The sequence below is a fragment of the Schistocerca cancellata genome, chromosome 2 (genome assembly GCF_023864275.1).
Source record: "Schistocerca cancellata isolate TAMUIC-IGC-003103 chromosome 2, iqSchCanc2.1, whole genome shotgun sequence".
Classification (NCBI taxonomy): domain Eukaryota; kingdom Metazoa; phylum Arthropoda; class Insecta; order Orthoptera; family Acrididae; genus Schistocerca; species Schistocerca cancellata.
In genome coordinates this window covers 791,845,006-791,866,053 of record NC_064627.1, presented here as the reverse complement: position 1 = coordinate 791,866,053, position 21,048 = coordinate 791,845,006, and positions in this window count along the sequence as shown.

The following is a 21,048-nucleotide window of genomic DNA, read 5'->3' as shown; positions in this document are numbered from 1 at the left end:
AATTATATACATTCACAAATAAATACACTATTACAACCGTTGCATATTAGGTATAGTTTCTGTAACAAAGCCTACAGATTCAGAAATGGAAGTACAGTTCAAGTTATCAACGGATATTAAACGGCGAAAAATTTAGGATGGTGCAGAAGGTATTTTATCTGCAGTTTTGATGTTACAAGACATCGAAACAATTCAGAGACGTGCTGCTATATTTTTTACCCGCAGATTTGAACAAAACGCATATGTTACAGAGATGCTTTGGAAGCTTAATTGGGAAACGTGGAGGGTAGGCGAAGTTCATTTAGAGAAAATCTATTCAGGAACTTTAGAGGGTGCAGAACGATTCTTCTGCCGTGAAAATACATTTCCTGTAAACACCAAGAAGATAAGATACAAGAAATTAGGGTTCGTAAAGAGGCATATAGACAGAGGTTTCCCCCTGGCTCTCTTAACGAGTGGAACATAAAAGGACACGCTGATAGTGGTGCAGGCTTCCCTCTGCCACGCACCGTATGGTGGCCTGCGGAGTATGCATGTAGATGTGATATTATCGTGTTCTGTACTGTATGTAAGAAACATGCCGCCACCGCCGGCGACTAACCTATCGGTATGGTTAATATTCCAGTCTCGATATTTCGTCGCTATTCGTTTCTGGTTTCAACCAACTTTCTGTTCCTTTTACTATGTGGACATTATAGTCTTCAATAAGCGGTACTAATTCTGTGGCCTTTCCTTGGATGCGATATGCCAGTGGCTGTGTTATTCCGAATTACGATGCAATGTTCCTTTCGATATGCATGTATGTCCAAAGGAACATTGCATTGTAATTCGGAATAATACAGGTCAACAGTTTCGTATTTATCCGTTGACACCAGGCAAGCAACTTTAAAATAAAATGTCTTCCCTCTACGGGAGTGCGCGTAATGGATGTACGACTAGAGGTTGTAGACACATAGTTGACGACATATGGAGGTTTAAGGCTCTCCGTGAGTTATACTCGGATAGCCTGATGGTAATGAGACCATTCGTGGTAAGCGGAAAATCCAGATTCCAGTTCCAATTCAACATAAACTTTCATTGACGACGTTCCATTACACAACTGATGGTTGTCCATATTCGCAATTACGAATACATTTCGTGTACTTCCTTGGATGGTCCTACAGTTTACCAATATCATATTAACCTTTTGTATATCCGATCTCCGATTTCGAACATTTTCTATGGACATTGTGGCTGTGCAACTTCGATTTTGACAGGCAATTCGCCTCTGATCTCCACAGAATCGGCGAAGAAAGGAACATACGAGGAATGCTGACAAGAAGAAAGGAACACATGCTGAGACGTTTGTGAATAACGTCCATGACACTAGAGGAATCTGCATAGAGTAAAACTGTTAGGGACGACAGAGACAGAAACGCGTCGAAGAAATAATTGATAATTGAGGAGGTAGGGTCCAGTACAGGTCTGAGTACTTGGAGAAATAGAACAATAAAAAAAAAGGTCCGCTGTTAGTCCTATTTGGTATAGGTGCCACACAAATGAGCTATCTTCTACGATGAGTCGCTCGTTACTTGGAGGATGCTTTCTTACAGTACCCTTCTAAGAAAACTCCTATACCAACAACTCAGCTTTTGTGATCGTTCCATTTCGTATTCAGACAATGGATTAAACCGAAATATTTGTAAGAGTTGTTCCCAACCAGCTTTGGCTCATCGAAATGCCGTCGTAGGATACTATCTATTACAGTATTTCGTTGTATAATTTCACATTTTTAGATTTATTAACATGTAAAACAAGGTTCGATTCCTCTTGTGTACAGATTTTAGTAGGATGGTCTTAAGTTTTTATTCTTACGGTTAAGTGTGTCGGCGATCAGGTGTCTGGAATCAAAGGACGACAGCGTAGTCTGCAGCAACGCATTCCGAAATAGACGCCAATGTGATTTTCCAGGTGTGGCTGCAGGCTTATATCACAAATGGGAAGATTGTACAGCGTACCGTGTAATACGACGCGAGCCAGCTCGTGTCGGCAGCATACAGCAGCCAAACTCCAGCGGTGCGCATTTCGTTCTCGGTGCTAGTCGGACAGCCGCCTCCGTGGCTAATGTTGAGGTGGGGCAGTCGCCGCCCTGTCACGCTCTCAGCCGCCGCTCGCGGAAGGCGGCCATTAGCAGGCTGCCAGCCGACGCCCGGCATCGCACTCTGCGCGATGAGGCCCTGGCGCGGCCGCCTCCCGCCCTGCACTGTTGTGCTGCAGTGTTGCCGCCTGATGGATGCTGCCGAGCAACGCGCCGCTCGGACAATGGCGCCGCCAGGAGCCCCTCTGACAGCTGCAAGCAAACTTGCCTCTCTCGCTCCGACTATTAGGCATGCAGCAAACTACGCCCTAAACACGCGTCTCACCTACAACATAGTTCGTCTGCTCCGGCGTACAACATCCACTGGCACGCCGTTCCAAATTTCACGCTCCAGTACTTTACAGACACGGGGGAAGAAATACGAATGGCCTGTGAAAAAGTTCGAAACTTTTCCTAGTCCTCATTCGCAATGTTTTTTACACACACAGACAGCACGACGTGCATCGTGCGAGTTGGTGCTCGCTCTGTATCTACTGGGTTCACTTTCGACCCACTTACGAAGCCAGTTACTGTTCTGTAGGCTTAGAGATATGTACGAGGTGCCTTTAATAACTACTGCAACACTCTATTTACATTGCCAAAAGCGGTTCAAATGGCTCTGAACACCATGGTACTTAACATCTGAGATCATAAGTCCCACTGAACTTAGAACTACACTCCTGGCCATTAAAATTGCTACACCAAGAAGAACTGCAGATGATAAACGGGTATTCATTGGACAAACAATTATACTAGAACTGACATGTGATTACATTTTCACGCAGTTTGGGTGCATAGACCCTGAGAAATCAGTACCCAGAACAACCACCTCTCGCCGTAATAAAGGCCATGATACACCTGGGCATTGAGTCTAACAGAGCATGGATGGCGTGTACAGGTACAGCTTTCCATGCAACTTCAACACGATACGACATTTCATCAAGAGTAGTGACTGGCGTATTGTGAGTTGCTCCACAGCTTTATACACTACTGGCCATTAAAATTGCTACACCAAGAAGAAATGCAGATGATAAACGGGTATTCCATTGGACAAATATATTATATTATAACTGACATGTGATTACATTTTCACGCAATTTGGGTGTATAGATCCTGAGAAATCAGTACCCATAACAACCACCTCTGGCCGTAATAACGGCCTTGATACTCCTGGGCATTGAGTCACATAGAGCTTGAATGGCGTGTAGAGGTACAGCTGCCCATGCAGCTTCAACACCATACCATAGTTCATCCGGAGTACTGACTAACGTATTGTGACGAGCCAGTTACTCGGCCACCATTGACCAGACGTTTTCAATTGGTGAGAGATCTGGAGAATGTGGTAGCCAGGGCAGCAGTCGAACATTTTCTGTATCCAGAAAGGCGCGTATAGGACCTGCAACATGCGGTCGTGCATTATCCTGCTGATATGTAGGGTTTCGCAGGGATCGAATGAAGGATAGAGCCACATCAGAGATGTAACGTTCACTGTTCAAAGTGCCGTCAATGCGAACAAGAGGTGACCGAGACGTGTAACCAATGGCACGCTATACCATCACGCCGGGTGATACGCCAGAATGGCGACGACGAATACACGCTTCCAATGTGCTTTCACCGCGATATCGCCAAATACTGACGCGACCATCACGATGCTGTAAACAGAACCTGGATGCATCCGAAAAAGTGGCGTTTTCCCATTCGTGCACCCAGTTTCGTCATTGAGTACACCATCGCAGGCATCCCATCTGTGATGCAGAGTCAAGGGTAACCGCAGCCTTCGTCTCCTAGCTGTTAGTCCATGCTGTTGCACATGTGGTCGAACTGTTCGTGCAGATAGTTTTGTCTTGCAATCGTCCCCATCTGTTGACTCAGGGATCGAGACGTGTCTGCACGATCCGTTACAGCCATGCGGATAAGATGCCTATCATCTCGACTGCTAGTGGTACGAGGCCGTTGGGATCCAGCACGGCGTTCCGTATTACCCTCCTGAACCCACCGAATCCATATTCTGCTAACAGTCATTGGATCTCGACCAACTCGAGCAGCAATGTCGCGATACGATAAACCGCAATCGCGATAGGCTGCAATCCGACCTTTATCAAAGTCGGAAACGTGATGGTACGCATTTCTCCTTCTTACACGAGGCATCACAACAACGTTTCACCAGGCAACGCCGGTCAACTGCTGTTTGTGTATGAGAAATCGGTTGGAAACTTTCCTCATGTCAGAATGTTATAGGTGTCGCCGCCGGTGCCAACCTTGTGTGAATGCTCTGAGAAGCTAATCATTTGCATATCACAGCATCTTCTTCCTGTCGGCTAAATTTCGCGTCTGTAGCACATCTTCGTGGTGTAGCAATTTTAATAGCCAGTAGTGTACTTAAAACTAATTAATCTAAAGACATCACATACAACCATGCCCGAGGCAGTATTCGAACTTGCGACCGTAGTAGTCACGCGGTTCCAGACTCAAGTGCGTAGAACCGCTCCGCGACTGGAGCCGGCTTAGATTGCCAGAATACTATATTATTCCCTACTCTTTTGGCTACAATATGCTACTTTTCAACACGGTCCCGTTCAATGAGACGACCTTACGCCACCTTACTTGGAGGGCCTGTATAGCCACATGGTACCATTCTACCGGTCGATGTCGGAGCCACGTCTTGCTGCATCAGTAAGCTCCCCATAATGCACGTACTGTTTCACGGAGAGTTCATCCTTTATTGGGCCAGGCAGATGGAAGTCGGGATGTGCCAGATCCGGGCTGCAGGGAGAATGAGCAAGGACAGTGCAAGAAGTTTTGTGAGCTGCTCGTAAGTGTAGCACAATACACTTCCGAATTGTTCGTTGCACCATGAGAGAGAAAGTCAAACAGAATAACTCTTGCTGTTTTGTTTCCGGTACGAAGTGATGAACCCATATTCCGCCTGTGACGATTTTCCATAAAAAGTTGTTACGATCAGCCACGTAACGCGCAAGTAATTCCCCACAGATGGTTCTTAGTTGCTCTTCATGGTTTCATGTTAGGCAGTGAGTAATCCACACTTTTGAGTACCACAACTGGTGGTCGAGTGTGCAGCACTACGAACAGAGACGTCTAATTGTGCGCCGATGAGTGTGATTGCGCTCCTTTGATCACTTCGAGTGAGAGTGTACGCACGTTCCAACAGTGCGGTCAATCAGCATGCCGGAGACCGGACAGGTTTGCGCGATCTTGTTGCGATGATGACAGACGCCTCTTCCGACGATCCGCCGTCCTTGCTATTGCTGCTCAGTGTCCGTAGACATTTTGCAAGCCCTTATGAATATCTGTGATCCTATGCTTTTCAGATAAAATCAAGTAGATAGTTCTCTGCTTGAAATGGATCTCCGTTACAGACACTATTTTGAAGGCTACGTATAGCGCCGAAACTTGTCGGAACTTCATGAAACTGCAGGCGCTGAAGCGGGAATTTTCCATGATGTTTCGCAACCCATTCCGTGGTTTGCCAGCCTAAACTGGCTGAGAAAAAAGTGTGTGGCATTATTTACTGAACGCCCCTAGTGTTTAACTAATAACTAACATTTTATTAGGGTTTGCATATCATACACTCATCCTAGGAGCTTTAGCTCGGAAGTTAGACCCTACTTCAGTCAGCAGGTAAATGTATCCATCTCACTTGTACAAAAATAAGAGCTATTAGTGATATATCAATGTTACAATATTCTGTTTCAAGCTAAAAGTAAGAGCTTTTATATTCAGCATGCTAATGGGTTCAGTCTATCGACAGAGTTTGACTAAATCTTGGAGGTATTCTTAAGGTACAGTAGGTTATGAGGACCTTCTAGAAACCCAGTATGTCACTATCCCATACATACACATGCAAACCTGTTATCTTAACATTCTCAGAACCTTAGCATAGTAAATAATTATATCCACGGTATTTCCTTTTTCAGTTCATATCGCTCCGTCACGTTTGATGGAGCAAAGATCTATATCCATCACAAACTTGTTCTTAACCTAGATATGTGAACTTACCAGTTTGTCTAGGATAATGTATAACATTTGGTCATGACACACTCATATTAATCAAAGAGCGTCAGCTGATGATAGCTAAATACGCCTATAAGCATTCCGAAGTTATTATGAGTCTGAATGTACCAAAACCTCTTGTGCGATTTCCAACAAGCAGTAATTAATGGTCATACACTAAATGAAGGAAAGTGTGTAAAGTTCTTTCAGTTCCATCCAGATAATATGTTACAAGTGAAATAAGTACATCAACTAATCAAGAAGCTCAACTAAGCAGATATTTTCTTTAGAAGCTTCTCTCATTGTAAATCATTTTTGTTGAGTTGCTCCACAGCTTTATACACTACTGGCCATTAAAATTGCTACACCAAGAAGAAATGCAGATGATAAACGGGTATTCATTGGACAAATAATTATACTAGAACTGACATTTGAATAAATTTTCACTCAATTTGGGTGCATAGATCCTGTGAAATCAGTACCCAGAACAACCACCTGTGGCCGTAATAAGGGCATTGAGTCGAACAGAGTTTGGATGGCGTGTACAGGTACAGCTGCCCATGCAACTTCAACACGTACCACATTTCATCAAGAGTAGTGACTGGCGTATTGTGACGAGCCAGTTGCACGGCCACCATTGACCAGACGTTTTCAGTTGGTCAGAGATCTGGAGAATGTGCTGGCCAGGGCAGCAGTCGAACATTTTCTGTATCCAGAAAGGCCCGTATAGGACCTGCAACATGCGGTCGTGCATTAGCGTGCCGAAATGTAGGGTTTCGCAGGGATCGAATGAAGGGTAGAGCCACGGGTCATAACACAACCGAAATGTAACGTCCATTGTTCAAAGTGACGTCAATGCGAACAAGAGGTGACCGAGACGTGTAACCAATGGCACGCCATACCATCACGCCGGGTGATACGCCAGTGTGGCGATGACGAATACACGCTCTCAATGTGCGTTCACTGCGATGTCACCAAACATGGATGCGACAATCATGATGCTGTAAACAGAACCTTGATTCATCCCAAAAAATCAGGTTTTGCCATTAGTTCACTCAGGTTCGTCGTTGAGTACACCATCGCAGGCACTCCTGTCTGTGATGCAGAGTCAAGGGTAACCACAGCCATGGTCTCCGAGCTAATTGGCCATACTGCTGCAAACGTCGTCGAACTGTTCGTGCAGATGGTTGTTGTCTTGCAAACGTTCCCATCTGTTGATTTAGGGATCGAGACGTGGCTGCACGATCCATTACAGCCACGCGGATAAGATGCCTGTCATCTCGACTACTAGAGATACGAGGCCGTTGGGATGCAGCACTGCGTTCCGTATTACCCTCCTGAACCTACCGATTCCATATTCTGCTAACTGTCATTGGATCTCGCCCAACGCAAGCAGCAGTGTCTCTATACGATAAACAGCAATCGCGATAGGCTACAATCTGACCTTTATCAAAGTCGGAAACGTGATGGTACGCGTTTCGCAGCCTTACACGAGGCATCACAACAACGATTCACCAGGCAACGCCGGTGAACTGCTGTTTGTGTATGAGAAATTGGTTGGAAACTTCCCTCATGTCAGCACGTTCTAGGAGTCGCCACCGGCGCCAACCTTGTGTGAATACTCTGAAAAGCGTATCACTTGGATATCACAGCAACTTCTTCCTGTCGGTTAAATTTCGCGTCTGTAGCACGTCATCTTCGTGGTGCAGTAATTTTAGTGACCAGTAGTGTAAATAGCAGAGAAACACTGCTCAATTTGTTCTGTATTGGGCGACAGGATTCAGTCAAAGATCATTTTCCAGTCCAGATGCTTGTTAGCAGCTAGAATTCTAGTGCGAGTGTGTTCAACATTTGCCTGTTTAACATAAAGCAAGAAATTGAAAATATCCTCCAATTCAAGAGCAACATTAAAAACATATTCCATGAGCCATTCTTTCTGGAACTCATGGCGGGTGCTGAAAAGTAACACTTCTGAATTCTTTATGTGAAAACTCTTCAAGATCTTTAAATAATGCACACGTTGTTAACATTCTAGATTTTTATTCTTCATGGCTACATATTTATTTCTCACCGCAGTCTTCCTGGCAACTCTTACGTTTCTGCCTATGAAAGATTAGTTTTATGATACGGTCACTGGAGAATGTTTCACTTTGCTGACAGAGCCAGAACCTCACTTCTGCTAACACCGCTTCATCACTATCAATGTTCAGTTTTGCAAACAGATGAAAATCGGATGCGGCTAAGTCGGGGACACATGGAGGATGATCGATGACAGTGAACCCAAGGCCTCCGATTATTGCAGATGTCGCACCTCTCGCGTGTGACCTGGTGTTGTCATGCTGAAGGAGACAGTGCTCCATGTGTGGACGAGGTCTCCGACTTCTAAACTCGATTGTAACGCGCTGTTTCTCACGCACTGACATATTTACGTTACACACTGCCATGTTACGTACTACATTTCGGAGCCGTCTAATGGCGGAAGACTACTAATATGTGGTCATGAAGAATGAAGATGTAGAATATTAATAACGTATCTTTTATGTAAGAGGCATATGAATTTTCACATAAAAAATAGGAGGCATTATTTTTCAGCGCGTCCTTGTATATGACTATCACAATGAAGGACTGAAAAGTTCTGTTAGCTACTTGAACTGAAAAAGTTTTTTTTTATGAAGCTACGTGAAAGTATTGTATTTGTAGCTCAGTATTTACAGACATAAGTAAATATTATATTTGAAGAAAACATGGTAATCAAGTAAATATTAAGCTACATAGCAGTATAAACAGCAGATACGTATCATATAGATCATAGAACATATTCAGTATAACTTAAGAGGTAGCATATTTTTCAAAGTAGCAACATTCTTCTAATTTACTTCAATTCCTGAACAACACTATGCAGTTAAGTGAGATTTTAATTTTTGATGTAGTACAGACATTAATCCCCCCCATGAACCATGGACCTTGCCGCGGGTGGGCAGGCTTGCGTGCCTCAGCGATACAGATGGCCATACCGTAGGTGCAACCACAACTGAGGGGTAACTGTTGAGAGGTTAGACAGACGTGTGGTTCCTGAAGAGTGGCAGCAGCCTTTTCAATAGTTGCAGGGGCTATAGTCTGGAAGACTGACTGACCTGGCCTTGAAACACTAATCAAAACGGCCTTGCTTTGCTGGTACTATGAACGGCTTAAAGCAAGGGGAAACTACAGCCGTAATTTTTACCGCGGGCATGCAGATTTACTGTATGTTTAAACGATGATGGCGTCCTCTTGAGTAAAATATTCCGGAGGTAAAATAGTCCACCATTCGCATCTCCGGGCGGGAACTACTCAAGAGGACGTCGTTATCAGGAGAAAGAAATCTGGCGTTCTAAGGGTCGGAGCGTAGAATGTTAGATCCCTTAATCGGGCAGGTAGGTTAGAAAATTTAAAAAGGGAAATGGATAGTTAAGGTTAGATATAGTGGGAATTAGTGAAGTTCGGTGGCAGGAAGAACAAGACTTTTGGTCAGGTGAATACCGGTTTATAAATACAAAATAAATTAGGGGTAATGCAGGAGTAGGTTTAATAATGAATAAAAAAATAGGAGTGCGGGTAAGCTACTACAAACAGCAGAGTGAACACATTATTGTGGCCAAGATAGACACGAAGCCCACGCCTAATACAGTAGTACAAGATTATGCCAACTAGCGCTGCAGATTATGAAGAAATTGATGAAATGTATGATGAGATAAAAGAAATTATTCAGGTAGTGAAGGGAGACGAAAATTTAATAGTCATGGGTGACTGGAATTTGAGAGTAGTAAGGGAGAGAAGGAAACATAGTAGGTGAATATTGATTGGGGGTAAGAAATGAAAGAGGAGAAAGAGGAAGCCGTCTGGTAGAACTTTGCACAGAGCATAACTTAATCATAACATAAACACTTGGTTCAAGAATCATAAAAGAAGGTTGTATACATGGAAGAATCCTGGAGATACTAGAAGGTATAAGATAGTTTATATAATGGTAAGACAGAGATTTAGGAATCAGGTTTTAAATTGTAAGACATTTCCAGGGGCAGATGTGTACTCTGACCACAATCTATTGATTATGCACTGTAGATTAAAACTGAAGAAACTGCAAAGAGGAGATAGGACCTGGATAAACTGACTAAACCAGAGGTTGTACAGAGTTTCAGGGAGAGCATAAGGGAACAATCGTCACGAATGGGGGAAAGAAATACAGTATAAGAAGAATGGGTAGCTCTGAGGGATGAAGTAGTGAAGGCAGCAGAGGGTCAAGCAGGTAAAAAGACGAGGGCTAGTAGAAATCCTTGGATAACAGATGAAATATTGAATTTAACTGATGAAAGGAGAAAACATAAAATTGCAGTAAATGAAGCAAGCACAAAGGAATACAAACGTCTCAAAAATGAGATAGACAAGAAGTGCAAAATGGCTAAGCAGGGATGGCTAAAGGACAAGGCTAAAGCTTCCACAAGTTAGGTTAATGGAGGAAGCAGCGTAAAATACGTTAACGAAATAACACTACAAAAACAACAGGATGAGAGTTTTGCGACAAGACTCTGAAATTTGTACAAACGATTTTGAAGCAGAGAACTTCTAAACAATTGAAGACGCCTACAAAATATGCAGACCTAGTAACACAAACCTCAAGTTTGTAAAGTTGCTTACAATTTCCATTCTTCCAATGCATACCAAACCAATAATAAGATGGAAGAACTAAGTTCATTGATCGCATTACGAAAAAACGACGAGTACAAACTTTGAAGCAATGCCTTTTTCTCAGTATATACAACGTTCGTGCAAATAGTAAAGTTGAAGAAATACTTTGTGAAGTTCACCAGATGTGAACTACGTAGCACTGTAAAAGGACCTGATAAATCTCATTTTGTTCACGTTGCAGCCTATAATACAATAGTTTTGTTTCGTGCTACTTGTGTCAAATTATAGCAGCCTTGTGAATGATTCAAATCATTTTGGAGAGAAAGGTTGTGGTGTCACCGCCAGACACCACACTTGCTAGGTGGTAGCTTTTAAATCGGCCCCGGTCCGCTAGTATACGTCGGACCCGCGTGTCGCCACTGTCAGTGATTGCAGACCGAGCGCCGCCACACGGCAGGTCTAGAGAGACGTCCTACCACTTGCCCCAGTTGTACAGCCGACTTTGCTAGCGAAGCTACACTGACAAATACGCTCTCATTTGCCGAGACGATAGTTAGCATAGCCTTCAGCTACGTCAATTGCTACGACCTAGCAAGGCGCCATTACCAGTTTATATTGAGATTGTTATTAATGTACCGTCAAGAGCGATGTACACCTATTATGGATTAAAGTTAAGTATTCCAGAGGATCCGTAATTTGTTACTAGACTAAACTCCTATAACTGTTCCAGACCTCACGCCAGCCTGCGTGACCTTAGACGCGTGCTTTTCGGCTTCCTCCAAACTCCGTGAATTGGCTCCTGCCAATTCACAACAAAGGTTTCTAATCCATAGATGAAGTTCTGAATAGGTAATGTCTGAACGTTATTTGGCTACACTTTTTAAATTTTACTGTACAATAATATCAAAGTAAAAATGGAATAATATATGTAACCTTATTTTTTCGTACACCAACGCGAATTGTTACCGATATGATTCATGCGACATGCCACTACACTAGTGGGCAAAAGTAGAATTTTGCATGATGCGTCACTGCCAAGTAACTCGATGGGGCTTGTACCATACACAGCAAGAACTGCTGCAGTATGGTACAGATGGTGATTGAAAGAAATACCAAATGACACGAACAGAAACGACTCTTTCATATTCAAAGACAGTAATTACACTGAAGTCACCGCGATGTATGATGGTTCCCTGGACAATATAAAAGATGAGGCATGGTTCATAATAGGGTGTGTGTTCACCGTGGACGGCAATGCATGCTCTTCAACAAAGTTGGTAAAGAAGTTCTTGTGGCAGGCTTTCCATTCCTCCCATTCCTCCACCTACGCGACTGACAATTTCTGGAGGGTCACCGGTTCATGTGGACGTGTTGCAATACGTCTACGCCAACTCATCCTAAACTGATGGGATTTAAGTCCGGGCAAAGAGCATTCTAGTTTAGTCGCCGAAATACCTTTCGATTCAGGAGCTCCTATATGTGCGTAGTTTGATGTGATCGCGTACTGTCATCCAAACAACATAAGTCAGGGCCGAATGCACCCCTGAAAAGACGCACATGGGGAAGAGGTATAGTGTCACATTAACACTGATCGTCGAGCGTATCGTGTTCAATTATTTGGACGGCAATACACCAATGCAGTATCACGCCTTCTCTGCCAGTTGCTCACTGATCTCGAATATGCTGCTGGGTCTATAGTCAGAGGGAAGTGTGCACCGCGTCATCTGCTGAGAAGCGGTGGTGTGCGTAAGACGCTTGCGTAACTCCATATGGCGAAAGGTGGGAATATGTAGTGCACCCAAGGACACAGTCGAACCTGATCGTTTCGGTGGTCCATGTGTTACAGTATGGAGAGGTACAAAGTTCCAAGACAGTACTGATCTCTAAATCTTAGGAGACGGTTTACTCACTGGTCAACGTTATTGTGACACCGTACTCCACCCCAAGGTGTGTCTTTCCAGAGGTGCGTTTGGCCCTGACTCCAATCAACTGGATGACAATGTGCGACCGCATCGAACTCCGCAAATGAAATAGCCCTCGGAACGACAGGACATTTGGCGACTAGACTGGCCTGCCCGTTAACTCGCCTGAAATGCGATCGAAAACGTGTTGTAGGCATTGGTGAGAGGTGTTTCAGCACCTCCAAATGCATCGGCGAGGCTTCAGTAGTTGTCAACCACCCGGGTTGATGAACAGAACACCATGGCACAAGCATTACTTACCAACCTTGTGGCCGGCATAGGAGCACATTTCAGAGTTTCGTTGACGCCCGTGGTAGTAACACGCCCTATTAAGAACTGAGTCTCACCTACTGTACTTTCCAGTGGCCATCATAAATCACGGTGACATCAGTGAAATTATTGCCTTTGCATAAAAGGCTCATTTCTGTACGTGTCACTGCTTATTTCCTTCAGTAACCTTCTGTATTATACCGTATCAGTGCTGTCTATGTATGGTCCAAGTTTCATTAAGCTATGTTACTTGGCAGTGGCGAATCACATGAAAGTTATTTTCGTCCTTACATTTTGCACATCAATGTAAAATCCTTCAACTAACGCCGAATTTAAAAAAAATAGATGTAGACATTTTAAAAATGTTGAACAGAATCTTTTACCTGTAAATTATTACTATCGAAAGGTTGTTGTAACTAAGGAAATCATTCAAGATACATGAATACTTGTAGTAGATATACCTCTCCCTCTCTCCAACTGTGTGAGTGTGTGTGTGTGTGTGTGTGTGTGTGTGTGAGAGAGAGAGAGAGAGAGTGAGAAAGAGAGAGAGAGAGAAGGGGGATAGAGAAGGGGTAAAAGCTACAGGCATTAGTAACATCTGCAATAATTGAATAAAATGGCACAACTGATTTTACCGAGGAACTTTTTCTCTAACTCAATGCAAATTTGAAGCTGGTGTTTTCAGAAACGCAGGCAGGTACAATATGATTTACGTCATAAAATTTAAGCTACGAGTATTCCTCCGAAATTAGGTCGGAGCAGAGAAGCTTACATTCACGAACGGTACTGTTGCCTTCAAATTATTGCCTCCTGCTTATGGTGAACTTTGTATGATATTGTGCTGTACTGTTGCTGCAGACCGTCTTATGGCGGAAGCAAGCTGTATTGCGTTGGGAGCGGCAAGGTGCTAGACCACACTATCATTATTCAATGTAATGAACCACAAATTATTTATTAAAACAATTGCGCAGCTTAAAGCTGAACGGTGCAAGTGGAGGCCGCCCACGGATGAAATTAAGAAAACAGTTAAGTTAAAAATCCAAAGACTCTTTGCTGAACAGCAACAAGTATACGCTTTAAAAAACTAACCTCAGTTCCAAGATATCCCTAGAGTCTCCAATCCTAAATCGACGTACCATAATAGATTAACACAGTGGCTCTGACAAAGCTCAGGTGTTGTTCAAAATAAATCCCACAAGAAAAACGATCTTTCTTCCAGATTAGTGAAGATTTTATAAGGTATCAGCAAAAGTAAATTGAATTTTCTTTTTTGTAGGGCAAGCATTTATAAGAGACACAGACAAACTAAGCCAGTTTACCTAGGCATCACGGTACTTTAAGTGAAATCACTCCCTAACATTCTTTCGAAATGATTGAATAACAGTGATAAGACGTACAGCCTTTCAAGAGACGTCTCGTGTTTGATGTTCCCGCACCTCTAGTTCCATCGTATGATTTTAGAGATTTCATCATATAGGCGCGGAAAATACGCCTCCTGAAAATTTGGTCAGCAAACAGTGCCAGCATGTAGGTCAGGGCGATACAGAGTGCATCTACATTTATACTCCGCAAGCCACCCAAAGGTGTGTGGCGGAGGGCACTTTACGTGCCACTGTCATTACCTCCCTTTACTGTTCCAGTCGCGATTGGTTAGCGGGAAGAACGACTGCCGGATAGCCTTGTGCGCGCTCGAATCTCTTTAATTTTACATTCGTGGTCTCCTCGGGAGGTATAAGTAGGGGGAAGCAATATATTCGATACATCATCCTGAAATGCACACACTCTCGAAACCTGGACAGCAAGCTACACCGCTATGCAGAGCGCCTCTCTTGAAGAGTCTGCCACTTGAGTTTGCTAAACATCTGCGTAACGCTATCCCACTTACCAAATAACCCTGTGGCGAAACTCGCCTCTCTTCTTTGGATCTTCTCTATCTCCTCTGTCAACCCGACCTGGTACGGATCCCACACTGATGAGCAATACTCAAGTATAGGTCGAACGAGTGTTTTGTAAGCCACCTCCTTTGTTGATGCACTACATTTTCTAAGGTCTCTCCCAATACATCTCAACATGGCACCCACCTTACCAAAATTTAATTTTATATAATGATTCCACTTCAAATCGTTCCGTACGCATACTCCCACATATTTTACAGAAGTAACTGCTACCAGTTCAAATGGTTCAAATGGCTCTGAGCACTATGGGACTTAACTGCTGAGGTCGTCAGTCCCCTAGAACTTAGAACTACTTAAACCTAACTAACCTAAGGACAGCACACACATCCATGCCCGAGGCAGGATTCGAACCTGCGACCGTAGCGGTTGCGCGCTTCCAGACCGCAGCGCCGAGAATCGCTTTGCTACTCCGGCCGGCTAACTGCTACCAGTCTTTGTTCCGCTATCATATAATCATACAATAAAGGATCCTTCTTTCTATGTATTCGCAATACATTACATTTGTCTATGTTAAGGGCCAGTTGCCACTCCCTGCCCCAAGTGCCTTCTCTGTTGCAGATCTTCCTGCATTTCGCTGGAATTTTCTAATGCTGCAACTTCTCTGTATACTACAGCATCATCTCCGAAAAGCCGCATGGAACTTCCGACACCATCTACTAGGTCATTTATATATATTGTGTAAAGCAATGGTCCCATAACACTCTCCTGTGGCACACCAGAGGTTACTTTAACCTCTGAAGACGTCTCTGTATTGAGAATAACATGCTGTGTTCTGTTTGGTAAAAACTCTTCAATCCAGCCACACAGCTGGTGTGATATTCCGTAGGTTCTTACTTTGATTATCAGGCGACAGTGCGGAACTGTATCGAACGTCTTCCGGAAGTCAAGGAATATGGCATCTACCTGGGAGCCTGTATCTAATATTTTCTGGGTCTCATGAACAAATAAAGCGATTTGAGTCTGACACGATCGCTGTTTCCGGAATCCATGTTGATTCCTACAGAGTAGATTCAGGGTTTCCAGAAATGACATGATACGCGAGCAAAAAACATGTTCTAAAATTCTAAAACAGATCGATATCAGAGATATAGTTTTGCGCATCTGCTCGACGACCCTTCGAGAAAACCTGAACTACCTGTGCTCTTTTCCAATCATTTGGTACCTTTCGTTCCTCTAAGAGACTTGCGGTACACGGCTGTTAGAAGGGGGGCGCTGTGGAGGCTGATGTGAGAGACGATATGGATTTAGAAAAAGGAGACGTACGTGGGAGAGGAGCGTGGCAATGGAAAAGGAAGACCTGCCCGCAGGCTGGGCGGCTGTCAGCTGGCTGCAAGGGCTGTCGAGTCGGCGCCCGCGTCGCGCCGGAAGCCCAGCCGGGGGACGGCGGATTACCTGCCAATTAGGCGGCGCGTTACCGCGTTCTCAGCACCCGCCCCTGCTGCCTCGCTGCTGACATTTCCTTTCCCCCGCGGGTATCTGGAAAGGAACAGAAAAGCCTCGTCTACACCAGAGCGAGTGGAAGTGGACTCAAGCGTACATTCGCAGACAATGCGCCAGTGGTCACTAATATTCGCTCGTGTTCGTGAACGAACTATTGCACTTGAGGTAAAGCAAAAAATAAGACAGCGAGCATAATATAACGAATTTACAAATGCTGCGGATTTTTGTTTCGCTTATAAGCAGCACATTCGCATAACTCGGTAATGACACCACTTCTAGTCACGATGCAAAATTGTGGTATTCCCGCCGGCCGAAGTGGCCGTGCGGTTCTAGGCGCTGCAGTCTGGAACCGCGAGACCGCTACGGTCGCAGGTTAGAATCCTGCCCCGGGCATGGATGTGTGTGATGTCCTTAGGTTAGTTAGGTTTAACTAGTTTTAAGTTCTAGGGGACTAATGACCTCAGAAGTTGAGTCCCATAGTGCTCAGAGCCATTTGAACCATTTTTTGTGGTATTCCGACAGGATTAGTTGGCGTTGTGAGCTCGCTGCTTTTGATAAAGCAACCTAAATGACGTATGTAGGTGTCTGAATAACTGAAATGTGTGGAGGTAGTGCACTTAACGCTGGACTGTAGCTCCCGCCTACCTAACCAGTAGTTCAGTACTTTTCACTTATGTCAATCAACGATTTTCGCTGGCTTCTCACTGCAACTGAGGGGGAAATTTCAAATTACAACACTATTAATAAACGAGATCAACATAAACTGAAAAAGGCCGAGCACTTATAATCTAGTTATTAGCAACAGGGAACATTTACATTGGTAACTGTCTTGCATTTCAATAGCTGCTGTATGTGCTATGGTTACTGATGTCTACTGTGACATATGCGAAGCACTTCAAGAATTTTATTAAAGTACGCACAAGGGACATATTTTCAGTATAAGTAACGAAATGTGAAATGTAGAGGTACATACAGCCTGTCACATTGCTCACAAAGTAAATTCTGCTACATACACTCCTGGAAATGGAAAAAAGAACACATTGACACCGGTGTGTCAGACCCACCATACTTGCTCCGGACACTGCGAGAGGGCTGTACAAGCAATGATCACACGCACGGCACAGCGGACACACCAGGAACCGCGGTGTTGGCCGTCGAATGGCGCTAGCTGCGCAGCATTTGTGCACCGCCGCCGTCAGTGTCAGCCAGTTTGCCGTGGCATACGGAGCTCCATCGCAGTCTTTAACACTGGTAGCATGCCGCGACAGCGTGGACGTGAACCGTATGTGCAGTTGACGGACTTTGAGCGAGGGCGTATAGTGGGCATGCGGGAGGCCGGGTGGACGTACCGCCGAATTGCTCAACACGTGGGGCGTGAGTCCCCACAGTACATCGATGTTGTCGCCAGTGGTCGACGGAAGGTGCACGTGCCCGTCGACCTGGGACCGGACCGCAGCGACGCACGGATGCACGCCAAGACCGCAGGATCCTACGCAGTGCCGTAGGGGACCGCACCACCACCTCCCAGAAAATTTGGGGCACTGTTGCTCCTGGGGTATCGGCGAGGACCATTCGCAACCGTCTCCATGAAGCTGGGCTACGGTCCCGCACACCGTTAGGCCGTCTTCCGCTCACGCCCCAACATCGTGCAGCCCGCCTCCAGTGGTGTCGCGACGGGCGTGAATGGAGGGACGAATGGAGACGTGTCGTCTTCAGCGATGAGAGTCGCTTCTGCCTTGGTGCTAATGATGGTCGTATGCGTGTTTGGCGTCGTGCAGGTGAGCGCCACAATCAGGACTGCATACGACCGAGGCACACAGGGCCAACACCCGGCATCATGGTGTGGGGAGCGATCTCCTACACTGGCCGTACACCACTGGTGATCGTCGAGGGGACACTGAATAGTGCACGGCACATCCAAACCGTCATCGAACCCATCGTTCTACCATTCCTAGACCGGCAAGGGAACTTGCTGTTCCAACAGGACAATGCACGTCCGCATGTATCCCGTGCCACCCAACGTGCTCTAGAAGGTGTAAGTCAACTACCCTGGCCAGCAAGATCTCCGGATCTGTCCCCCATTGAGCATGTTTGGGACTGGATGAAGCGTCGTGTCACGCGGTCTGCACGTCCAGCACGAACGCTGGTCCAACTGAGGCGCCAGGTGGAAATGGCATGGCAAGCCGTTCCACAGGACTACATCCAGCATCTCTACGATCGTCTCCATGGGAGAATAGCAGCCTGCATTGCTGCGAAAGGTGGATATACACTGTACTAGTGCCGACATTGTGCATGCTCTGTTGCCTGTGTCTATGTGCCTGTGGTTCTGTCAGTGTGATCATGTGATGTATCTGACCCCAGGAATGTGTCAATAAAGTTTCCCCTTCCTGGGACAATGAATTCACGGTGTTCTTATTTCAATTTCCAGGAGTGTAGTTTGTTAGAAGGGAGATATCATGGCCGTAGGAACACATTTTTTTATTAATTCGCTTGTTACACCAAAAACTTCTAATAACAGTAATCATCAGGTGTTTAGTTACTCCTGTCATGAACGTGAACGATCAGGTCCGACATATATTTTTAATCGCCATATCAGATGCAAACTCGTATTTGTTTAAAATTCAGTAAAAGTGTCTCGATCGCAACAGATCTTTATTAGGCAACTGGTTGCTGTAAGCTTCATGATCGTTGCAGGTGGCGGCGGATGGAGCGATATCCGTAAGAGCAGTGGCGTCCTTGCCCTTGTGGATATTTCTCCATCCACCGGCACCATCAGCCATCATCGTGCTTATGGCCCGAAGACAGTATAAATGACACACCAAAACCAGCTGTCAAATAAACACCTGTTGTGATCGATCCTGTTTTATTGAACTACAACATTTTCTACCGATCGCTGTTTACGCTCCACTGGTAGACGGTTTTCCAAAATTTTGTTTTCATATTTGTTTACTTTGAAGGAAATCCATTGTCCTCCTCCTTTTCAATAAAAAGAAATACTTTGTTCTTATTCACTCTGTTTCCACCTGATTATAGCATCAGATGATCTTATCTACTTTCTCACATCCACTGTGAATTTTCAGTGCCTCAGCAGTTCTCTACCAGCCATATATCCTTTGTCAGTATCTGTAGACAGACCCATAGGTGTGAGACAGGTTTCTGGCGCCAATCTGTAGGGTGAGCGGTGGAGCGACGGGCTCTTGCTGTCCAGTGACAAACTGGTGGTCAAGAGTAATATTTTATCAAGCTACATTTACACGTCTCCTCATTGACAGTGAGACACCCCGCCCCACTGGGAGCAGCAGGCTGGCGATGGACAGCATGTGGCTGGCTTCCATCCTGATGAAGAGGTACACGTATCAGCGTCCTGGGTTGCTAACGTCAGGTTGAGCAGTGGTCTATCCCAGCAGTGTGGTGGGATCAGACGCGGATTAGCAGGTCGGGAGTGCTGTGGCACCAAGTTCCACAGGGGAGAGTTAGTGCAAGAGGGGGCTGGCCTGACCTGATTTCAAACCCATGGCAGCAGCTGGATGTGTTCAGTCATATCGTCCTGTGATGGTGGTGCTGCTGCTGGACTAGATCTGCGATAAAATTTACAATTATTTATACCGCTCTGAGCCGCATACGTTGCGCTATTACACCGTCCCTGGTCATATAACATGGTGCTTGCCATGGTGTGGTAAGAACGCACTACCTGCTACAGCCATTGCCGCTAAAGGGTGCAAGTTTTGTCATGCACAGCCAGCCCATCTTGCAATTCTTTTGCATACAAGTTGGTATAACATATATATCATCACAAAGCATTTACTGGCCAGTGGCAGCTAATGCAACATTTCACAGCAGCTTTCTTTCAAATTCTTACAAATTTCACTTAAAACTAGGTTGCTACACTACTTTGTTCCCACTACACATGGGAAGTTTCCCATCATGACTACTGCCGGCACTGATGAACAACATAAGTGACACACTCATTAGATTTTGTCATTTTAAATGGAATACGTTTACTATAGTAAATTTTTCTTTCCATCTCTCGTTCAGGGAATCCAGTCTAATGGAACTTGGATTACCCACGCATAGCGTTTCCAACTTCATCATTTTATCAGATTAATAGATGGTACGCAAAAAAAAAAAAAAATGAGAATCGGTATAGCGGTAGGAAGTGTGACACACAAGGTCACAGTTACCTGTCATCTGTCATACCCATACTGTTCAATGTATTGCATCAGTTGCTCCACAGTGATCTAACCCTCCTGTTCCGTTATGAACGAGACGTTTTGCTTAGGGCCGGCCGGTGTGGCCGAGCGGTTCTAGGCGCTTCAGTCTGTAACCGCGCGACCGCTACGATCGCAGGTTCGAATCCTGCCTCGGGCATGGGTGAGTGTGATGTCCTTAGGTTAGTTAGGTTTAAGTAGTTCTAAGTTCTAGGGGACTGTAATTCCCATAGCGCTCAGAGCCATTTGAACTTTTTTTTTTTTTTGCTTAGGCAGTATCTCTAATAGCTCGTCCGGCCACTACTACTATGGTTGTATTGTATTTAAAACAGTAATGCCCATTATTCTTGCTGTTAAATGGAACTTTGGTCCCTTAATACTACACATGGTTCCATTAATTAATGACCAACTGGCTCTTAACT